At 42.2% G+C, this 8,314-nt stretch overlaps 1 pseudogene; it reads right to left on the bottom strand.

Moving 5' to 3' along the window:
* Window positions 1-3,077: 3,077 nt before the first annotated feature.
* Window positions 3,078-3,178, bottom strand: LOC121010077 (uncharacterized; annotated as a pseudogene).
* Between the last annotated feature and the right edge of the window lie 5,136 nt (window positions 3,179-8,314).

Genomic DNA, 8,314 nt, shown 5'->3' on the forward strand with positions numbered 1-8,314 from the left:
AGAGAGAGCAAGAGTGCAAGTGGGGGAGAAGCAGAGAGAGAGGGAGAGAGAGAATCCCAAGTAGGCTCCACACTGCCAGCGAGGAGCCCAATGCAGGACTTGACTTGGGGCTCGAACTCATGAACCGTGAGATCATGACCTGAGAGAAAACCAAGCGTCAGATGCTTAACCAAGTGAGTCGTGCAGGCACACCTGTCTTCTCAGATTTTTAAAATCTTTGCCAATCTGTAAAAAAAAAAAAAAAAAGAAAGAGAAAAGAAAAAAATAAAATCTTTGCCAATCTGATAGATAAAAAAAGGATTTTGTTGTCATAGCTGCTGACTTTTAAGATGAGTTTAAACTTTGCTTAGGGGCACCTCGGTGGCTCAGTCGGTTAAGTGTCTTCTCCCTCTCCTCTTTCTCTCTCTCTCTCTCTCCCTTTCCGGGGGGGGCGCGGGGGGGGGGGGGGGGGGCAAATAAAGAGTAGGGTGAGGGGCATTAAGTACATTCACACTGTTGTACCACCACCACCATCCATCTCTAGAACTTTTTTTATCTTTCCAAATTGAAACTCTGTCCCCATTAAACATTAACTCCCCATTCTCCACCTCCCCTCAGCCCCTGGCTACCACCATTTGACTTGCTGTCTCGATGAATTTGACAATCCTAAGTACTTCATCCAACATTTATTGAATACCTACCTGTGCTAATTATTCTGCCACGTACTCGGATTCATAAGTTAGTTTTCCCTGATATTTTTTCTCAGCTTTTTACTACAGAATTTTCACTTACAGAAAAGTTAAAAGGGTTGTATAATGAACAACCATCCGTATATCTCGTACCTAGATTCAAGCAATTGTTAACCTTTTGCTATATTCACTGTGTGCGTGTGTGTGTGTGTGTGGTTGTTTTGCTGATGCATTGTATAGTAGATTGCAATCATAATGATACTTGATCTGTAATTACTTCAGGAATTATCTCCTAGAAATAAAGACATTTTTCTACATAACCACAATACCACTATTGTATCTAACAAAATTAACAATAATTTCCTAAAACTATTATCTAGTAGTCCATGTTCATGTCTCCCCAGTTGTCCCCAAAGTGTGTGCCATCAGGGATGACTTGTTGCATTTGGCTGCTGGAGCCCTTCAAACATACCCATCTTTCCCCCCTACGTGACAATGACTTTTTGAAGAGCCAAAGCTGTCCACATACAACTTTTAAAAATATTCTCTAACTTCAGTAGCTTGAAACAACTATTTCTCTTTTAAATTTTCAAAAGATCTTATTTTTAAGTAATCTCTATACCCAACGTGGGGCTTGAACTCACAACCCTGAGATTAAGAGTTAGAGATTAGAGTCATGCTCTACAGACTGACCAGCCAGGAGCCCTAAAAACAACTATTTGTATCTCCCGATTTTGTGAATCATGAATTCAGGCAGGGGCCAGTCAGACAATTGTTGTTTCACAGAACTCTGACAGAGATCGCTTGCTGGTATTCAGGTGGCAGATGGACTGGGCACAGGGGCCTAGTTGGCTTCACTGTCATGTCTGCAGAGCACCTTGGTTGGGATGGCTGGAAGGCTGAGCTCAGCTGGGATCGCCCACGAGAGCATGTCCATGTAGCCTGTCTAGTGTGGTGGCCTCAGGGTGCTCAGGTTCTGATCTAATGGCCCATCAATCTGGGAGTGCGTATTTAGGTAAACAAGACAGAGGCTGCATTACTTTTTATGACCTAGCTTCAGAAATCACACAGCGTCATGTCCTCCATGCTGGATTGTCCGAACTAGTCACAGAGCCCATCCAGATTTAAAGAATTTGAAGCTATGTCTTAAAAATTGCCATGAGACCTTTGTGCCCTCCAGCCACAAATTATTTGCTTTTCTCTCACTTGCAAAATACACACACCCTTTTCCAAGACTTCTGCAAAATCTCATCCCATTAGGACATGAGGATCAGGCCCTTTGAGTTAGGCCTTTGCTCACCCTGGGCTCCTTGCGAAGCTTCTGTTGGACTACATCCTAAGGAGTACCAGCATACCTCAGAGGTACTACAGGTTCCGTTCCAGACCATGCCAAGAGAGCGAGTCAAATGGATTTTTTGGTTTTGCAGTGCATATAAAATTCACATTATACTATACTGTAGTCCATTAAATGTGCAATAGCAGTGTCGAAAAAAAACTGTACCACTTAATTTAAAAATATTGCTAAAAAATGCTGTCAGTCTGAGTTCTCAGCAAGTCATACTCACTGATCACAGGTCACCGTAACAAATATAATAATATTATATATAAATATAATTATATTATTATATATTATATATTATATGTAATATATTTGTAATATATTATATTAAATATATAATATATATAATATAAATATTATATATAAATATAATAATAATAATGAAGACTTTTGAAATGTTGTGATAATGACCATTATGTGACACATAGATGTGAACTGCGCAAATGCTGTTGGGAAAATGGCACCAATAGCCTTGTTCTATGCAGAGTTGCCACAAACCTTCAATTTGCAAAAAGAAAAAATTTAAAAAATAATTTAAAAAAAAACGCAATCTCTGTAAAGCACAATGAAACGAGGTATACCTGTATCAGAAGCATGCTGTCTAGCTGAAAGGAGCTATAAAGCATGCCCTTGAGAGTCTTAGAGAGTGTTTTGTACACCTGAGTGGATTATGAAGCACCATCTTGTCTGTCTGAGGATATAAAAAATATGTCTTACAGTCAGGTACCAGATTCCCCCAAACAGTGTTTTATTAGTGGTGCCCTTATAGAATGGCCCATATTCTGATTTTATCTACGTGTTTCCTCTTGTTGTCATTTAACTCTTTCTCACCACTCCCCTCCCCCCAATTCCCATATTTCCTGTGAAGTCTAGAGGCTTGATTGGATTCAGGTTGAAATCATAACTGAGTCAGCACACAGACCGCATGATATCTTACAGGCACAGAGGCTGCCCCACGTTAGTGTGCTAGGCTTGATCACTTCCATATAGTGGTGACAAGTAGATCTCTCCATTGTAAGAGTTCATTTTCCTCTTTGTGATTAGCATGTAACCTGTGGGGTGGTCCTATGAGAACTATGGAATGCTTCACAAATTCATGTCATCCATGTGCAGGGTCCGTGCTAATCTTTCTGACCTCCTTCCAGTTTTACTCTGTGCTATGCAAGCAAGCCCTGGCCTTTAAGGTTAAATGAGGTCCTAAGGGTAGGGTCGTGATCCAATAGTACTGGTGTCCTTGTAAGAGGAAGCGACCCAAGGATGTGCGTGCACAGAGGAAAGGCCATGTGAGGCCATGGCAAGAGGGTGGCCATCTGCAAGCCAAGGAGAGAGGGGCCTCAGGAGAAACCATCCTTGCTAACACCTTGATCTTAGACTTTCAGCCTGAAGAACTATGAGAAAATTTTCCATTGTTTAGCTACCAGTCTGCAGTATTTTGTTATGGTGGCCCTAGCAAGCTAATAACACAGTTCTTGGAAGCCATTTAAGACTTACCAAGGAGTTTAGAGTTTATTATTTAACCCATGGGGGTGATTTGGGTTGTAAGCTGGGGAATAACAGGAAGATCACTGCAAGACAAGTACAAAGGAACTTTGGAGCAAGGAGAGAGCAGAGACAGAGAAAACCCAGTCAGGAGGGATTTTAAGAGTATGGGTGAAAAATGATGAGTGCTCAAACAGAGGCAAAAGAATGGACAGACAAAAGAATGATAAAAAGACAAAAGAATGATAAAAAGGTAGAATTAGCAGGGGCACCTGGATGGCTTGGTAGGTTGTGTGTCCGACTTTGGTTCAGGTCATGATCTCACAGTTGATGAGTTCGAGTCCCACATCGGGTTCACCGCTGTCAGTGCAGAGCCTGCTTTGGATCCTCTCTTCCCCTCTCTCTGCCCCTCCCCTGCTTGCATTGTCTCAAAAATAAATAAAACATTAAAGAAGAAGAAGATAGAATCAGCAGTGTGTATTGCCCAGTTGGACATAGGGAAGTGAGAGGGAAGCAATACTGACTTCTCCCACGTTCCTAACTGGGTAGTGATTGTAGTGGACATTTATTTGTTTTCTACCCAGCTTTCCCGTCCTAAAAATACCCAGACCGTCACTCCAGAATTGACCCCCAATCTTTCCCATTGTGCAGCCCACATGCTTTGGTGAAGCTCACCCTAACGTGTAACATTGGTGGTGGGCTTTGACCGACTTACATTAATTAACACATTCCATTGCTCTGGCTATCGTTTTGGTTCAGGAGTGAGCATGTGGTCTAAACTTGCCAGTAAGGGTGAATGTCAGAACTCTCTACTAGAAGGCTGAGACTGAATGCTCTCCCTTCCCTGCCCCCAGAAAAGACCAAGGAATCCCGTAGACCCAGATTAGCTGGCAAACATCTAGTGACCCCCGTGGATGAGCCATAGACTAGAGCCGACCATGTGCGCAGCAAAACAAAGTTAGATCCCCAGAGACACCTTTGGGCTGCTGAATCAACTGACCATGAAGTCCTGGACTCCCCAGTTATCTCGTCTAGAAATCCCCTGTTGTTGAAGCGATTTTGAACTGAATTTTCCTGTTACCTGCCAGATAGATACAGGTAATCAGGTGAATAGTGCAGCCATTAACTGGCATACAGAAGGCAGAAGGAGGGGCCGGTTTGAAGGAGAGAAATTTCATCTCGAACTTTGACAGTCCCACCTCTTTGCTCACAGTGGATGCTTGAGTCTGAAATGACTCCTCCCCTCCCGCCCCCACATTTGTGGACCTGCTGAAAAAGTCCTCTTCACACCCAAAGGCCCCATTCTTCTGCACCTTCCTCTGTAAAGCCTTTGTAAACCCCTATTCTGTCCAGGTGGGAAGTCACCACTCGTTCTGAGCTTCCGGAACACATCAGACACGGCTCTATCCGAACTTTTATTACCTCATGTTACTATTTCCTCCACTGGGCAACAACCCATCGTATTCTTCATGTCCACACTGGGAGCCCCGGGGCACCTAATAGGCATCTGAGCATCTTGATGAATAAATGATCCTTCTTCTTCCCCCATACTCTTCTCAAACTAATGAATTTACTTGCCACTCCGCCCACCTCGGACTGAGGGAAGCTCTGGCTATCAGATCATGGATTAAAATAAATAAAGACTACCCAAAAAAGAAGATGAAAATATAGGAATGTGAAGAAGGGGTATTTTTATGGAGCTGGGAACACAGAAAAAGAAAAGTTGGATCAAACAAGTACCTCGATTATAATGATGTGATCGCTGCTCCTTTGCCAAGTTTATGAGGGCGATGCATACACTGAGTCTCTCTGGGTATATGAGATGGGTTTACAATCTCCTCGTACTGCTGAAGACTGTGGGAAGAATCTAAAATCGGCACTACCCACACATAAGGTTGCATTATGCCTATCAATTTATTTTGATCTCATTGAAGGCGTTTTGGAGCAGTCCTCAAGAAATAGCTCAACCAAAAGAACATTTAAATTATGTAAAAATGAACTCCAGTGATTTAAATCCATTAACCTTATATAATAAAATTTCAAACATAGTACTGTAATTTTAAAATACAAAAAAAAAACCCACTTTAATCATTTGAATTCAGAAGAAATAAGTTCTATCTGAATCTTTGCAGGGAAAAGTTGAAGAATACTGATCTATCACCTTCAAGTCCATTTGGAAACGCGAATTGTTGGGGGGTGGGGGTGGCGCGGCAAGTGTGGCCAAGCCTAGATCGACAACGATAATAATGAATGATGATGTTTATTTCACAAATGTTCACGGAATGCTTGCTACATGCCAGGTATTATTTGCTGTTATACACAGCAGTGAATTAACGTATCTGAATAGTGATGGTAAAAAGGAGATTTACTGAGCCCTTGCTATGTATGGGTCAGGCCCTGAGCTAAGAGCTCTGCCTATATTGGCCCTTTTGTTACACTCCTACCATTATTGTCCCCATTTTATAGGTGCAGAAGCTAAGCTTCAGACAGATAACTCCCCCCGAGGTCACAAAGCCAACTGAAGAGGTGCAAGTCGGACTCTACCCAGGCCTGTTGGATTCTGGAAGGAACACAGCAGCTGAATATAAATGGCTGCTGAAAAAGTTCTGTGGGTAGGGGACTAAGCCATTTTACATCCTGTTTGCTCCTTTTGCTTAAACATTCCATATTTACAGTGGGTGGGAAGGTAAAATTCAGTATAGTTCTTTTTTTTTCCCCCAGTGCAAAAAGGTGTTTTTATGAAAGCATGGGAACAGGATCCATGGGCAGAAAGAGTTGCCAAATTCAGTATAATTCTACCAAAACTTCAACAACTTTAAATTAGTGGAGCCCAATCAGTGAGTTTTCTTCAGAGTATTATCAATGACAAGTTCACGGCTCTAGAAGATTATGTGACCTAGCCTGTAGGTTGGCAAACTATTTCGTACCACTTCATTTTTTTTAATGTTTATTTATTTTTGAGAGAGAGAGAGAGAGCAAGTGAGAGCAAGCATGAGCAGGGGTGGGGCAGAGAGAGGGGGAGACACAGAACCTGAAGCAGGGGCCAGGCTCTGAGCTGTCAGCACAGAGCCCGACGTGGGCCTTGAACCCATGAACTGTGAGATCATGACCTGAGCCGAAGTTAGATGCTTAATCAACTAGGCCACCCAGGCGCCCCCATTTTGTACCACTTTAATTCAGTGTTTTCAGTGTTTCACTACTACCCTTTGTGACTGTTGTAATATGTGCATATCACTCATACTATTATTTACTTGAAATTGTTTTTTGGTTAATGTTTTAAAGGAAAATAATATCACTGCTATAAGTAAAGAACCACTAATTCATTCAGCAAGTATTTAGGAAGTGCCTGACATGCACGAGGTAGTGGGGATAGAGTCATGAAAAATACACCAAAAAGAATCCCTGTCTTCATGAAGCTAATATTCAAGTAGGGGTGACAGACAATAAACAAGTTAAAAAGGTAAAACAAATAGTACATAAGAGAGTGATAAATGCTGAAGGAAAAAAAGGAGGGGGATATCAGCTGTCAGTTGGGGAGGGCTAAGATTTTGGATAGGGCAGTGAGGGAAGGCCTGAATGAGAAGATGACTCTTAAATAAAGACTAAAGGGACCACCCATGTGGAAATCCAACAGAAAGGCAATCCAGGAAGTGGGAAAAGACAGTGCAAGGCCCTAAGAAATGAGTGTGTCTGGGGCTCTCAACAATAAGGAGGTCGTGGGCTGAAGCAAGACTGGACGGGCAGCTATTACAAAAGTCCAAGCAAGAGATAATGTTGGTTTGGACCACAGTGATGAGAAATAATCAAATTCTGGAAATATGATGAAGGCAGGGGCACCTGGGTAGCTCAGTCGGGTAAGCGTCTGACTTTGGCTCATCAGGTCATGATCTCGCAGTTCATGGGTTCAAGGCCCACGTCGGGCTCTGTGCTGACAGCTCAGAGCCTGGAGCCTGCTTCGGATTCTGTGTCTCCCTCGCTCTCTGCCCCTCCCCCGCTCATGCTCACTCGCTCACTCGCTCTCTCTCTCGCTCTCTCTAAACATAAAAAAAAATAAAATATTATGAAGGCAGAGTGAACATTTGCTGATGGAACAGTTATAGAAGGTAAGGGGAGGGGAATCAAGAAAAACCCTAAAACTTTTGGCCTAGGAAGCAACTGGAAGGATGGAGTCCAACACATTTCTGGTTTTTTGGTTTGTTTTTTTTTCCTTTTATTCCCCCAAAGATCCTCCCCCATCCCCCGGATCTGGAGTTCTGTCACTTACATCACAGCCTCCCCACTCAGTGGAAGAAATTTAGAAAGCACCCAGTATTCAAAAGAACAGATTTAAAGCTGTTTTGTGGTTTTGCTTATCTGAAGTCTGTGTGTGTGCCACTGTGCTGCAATCTTGAAATGATTGCACTGGGAAAATTAGTGTTTTTTTTCAGGGATCCAGCAGACATCTTTGGAATCCTGAAGTTCTATATTTTGTAAACATACTGAACGCACTCTGAATATCATAAATATGCTGAAATTCTGTCTAGTGCAATTCTGGTACATAGATTGATTGGCTGGGTGGTAAGGAACCCAAGATTTCATGAGAAAAGGAACATTCCTGGCTCTTAAAATTTAGGCTACAAACAGGTCTATACTGGATAAATTATGTACCACTTTTGTCAGATGAATTAATGCAATTATTTAGCATCAGAAGCTCAAACTTTAATTTCACTTTTTCTGGCTCACTCGGGAGTTCAAGAAGAGGGCAGATTAAAGAGAGCAAAAGTATACAAGCAGTGAATTAGTTTCATGGTGAGCCAAGACATCACAGAAGAAAAACAAGGTAATCTGA

Source organism: Herpailurus yagouaroundi, unplaced genomic scaffold (assembly GCF_014898765.1).
Source record: "Herpailurus yagouaroundi ecotype Mexico unplaced genomic scaffold, PumYag 190, whole genome shotgun sequence".
In the NCBI taxonomy this organism is placed as follows: Eukaryota; Metazoa; Chordata; class Mammalia; order Carnivora; family Felidae; genus Herpailurus; species Herpailurus yagouaroundi.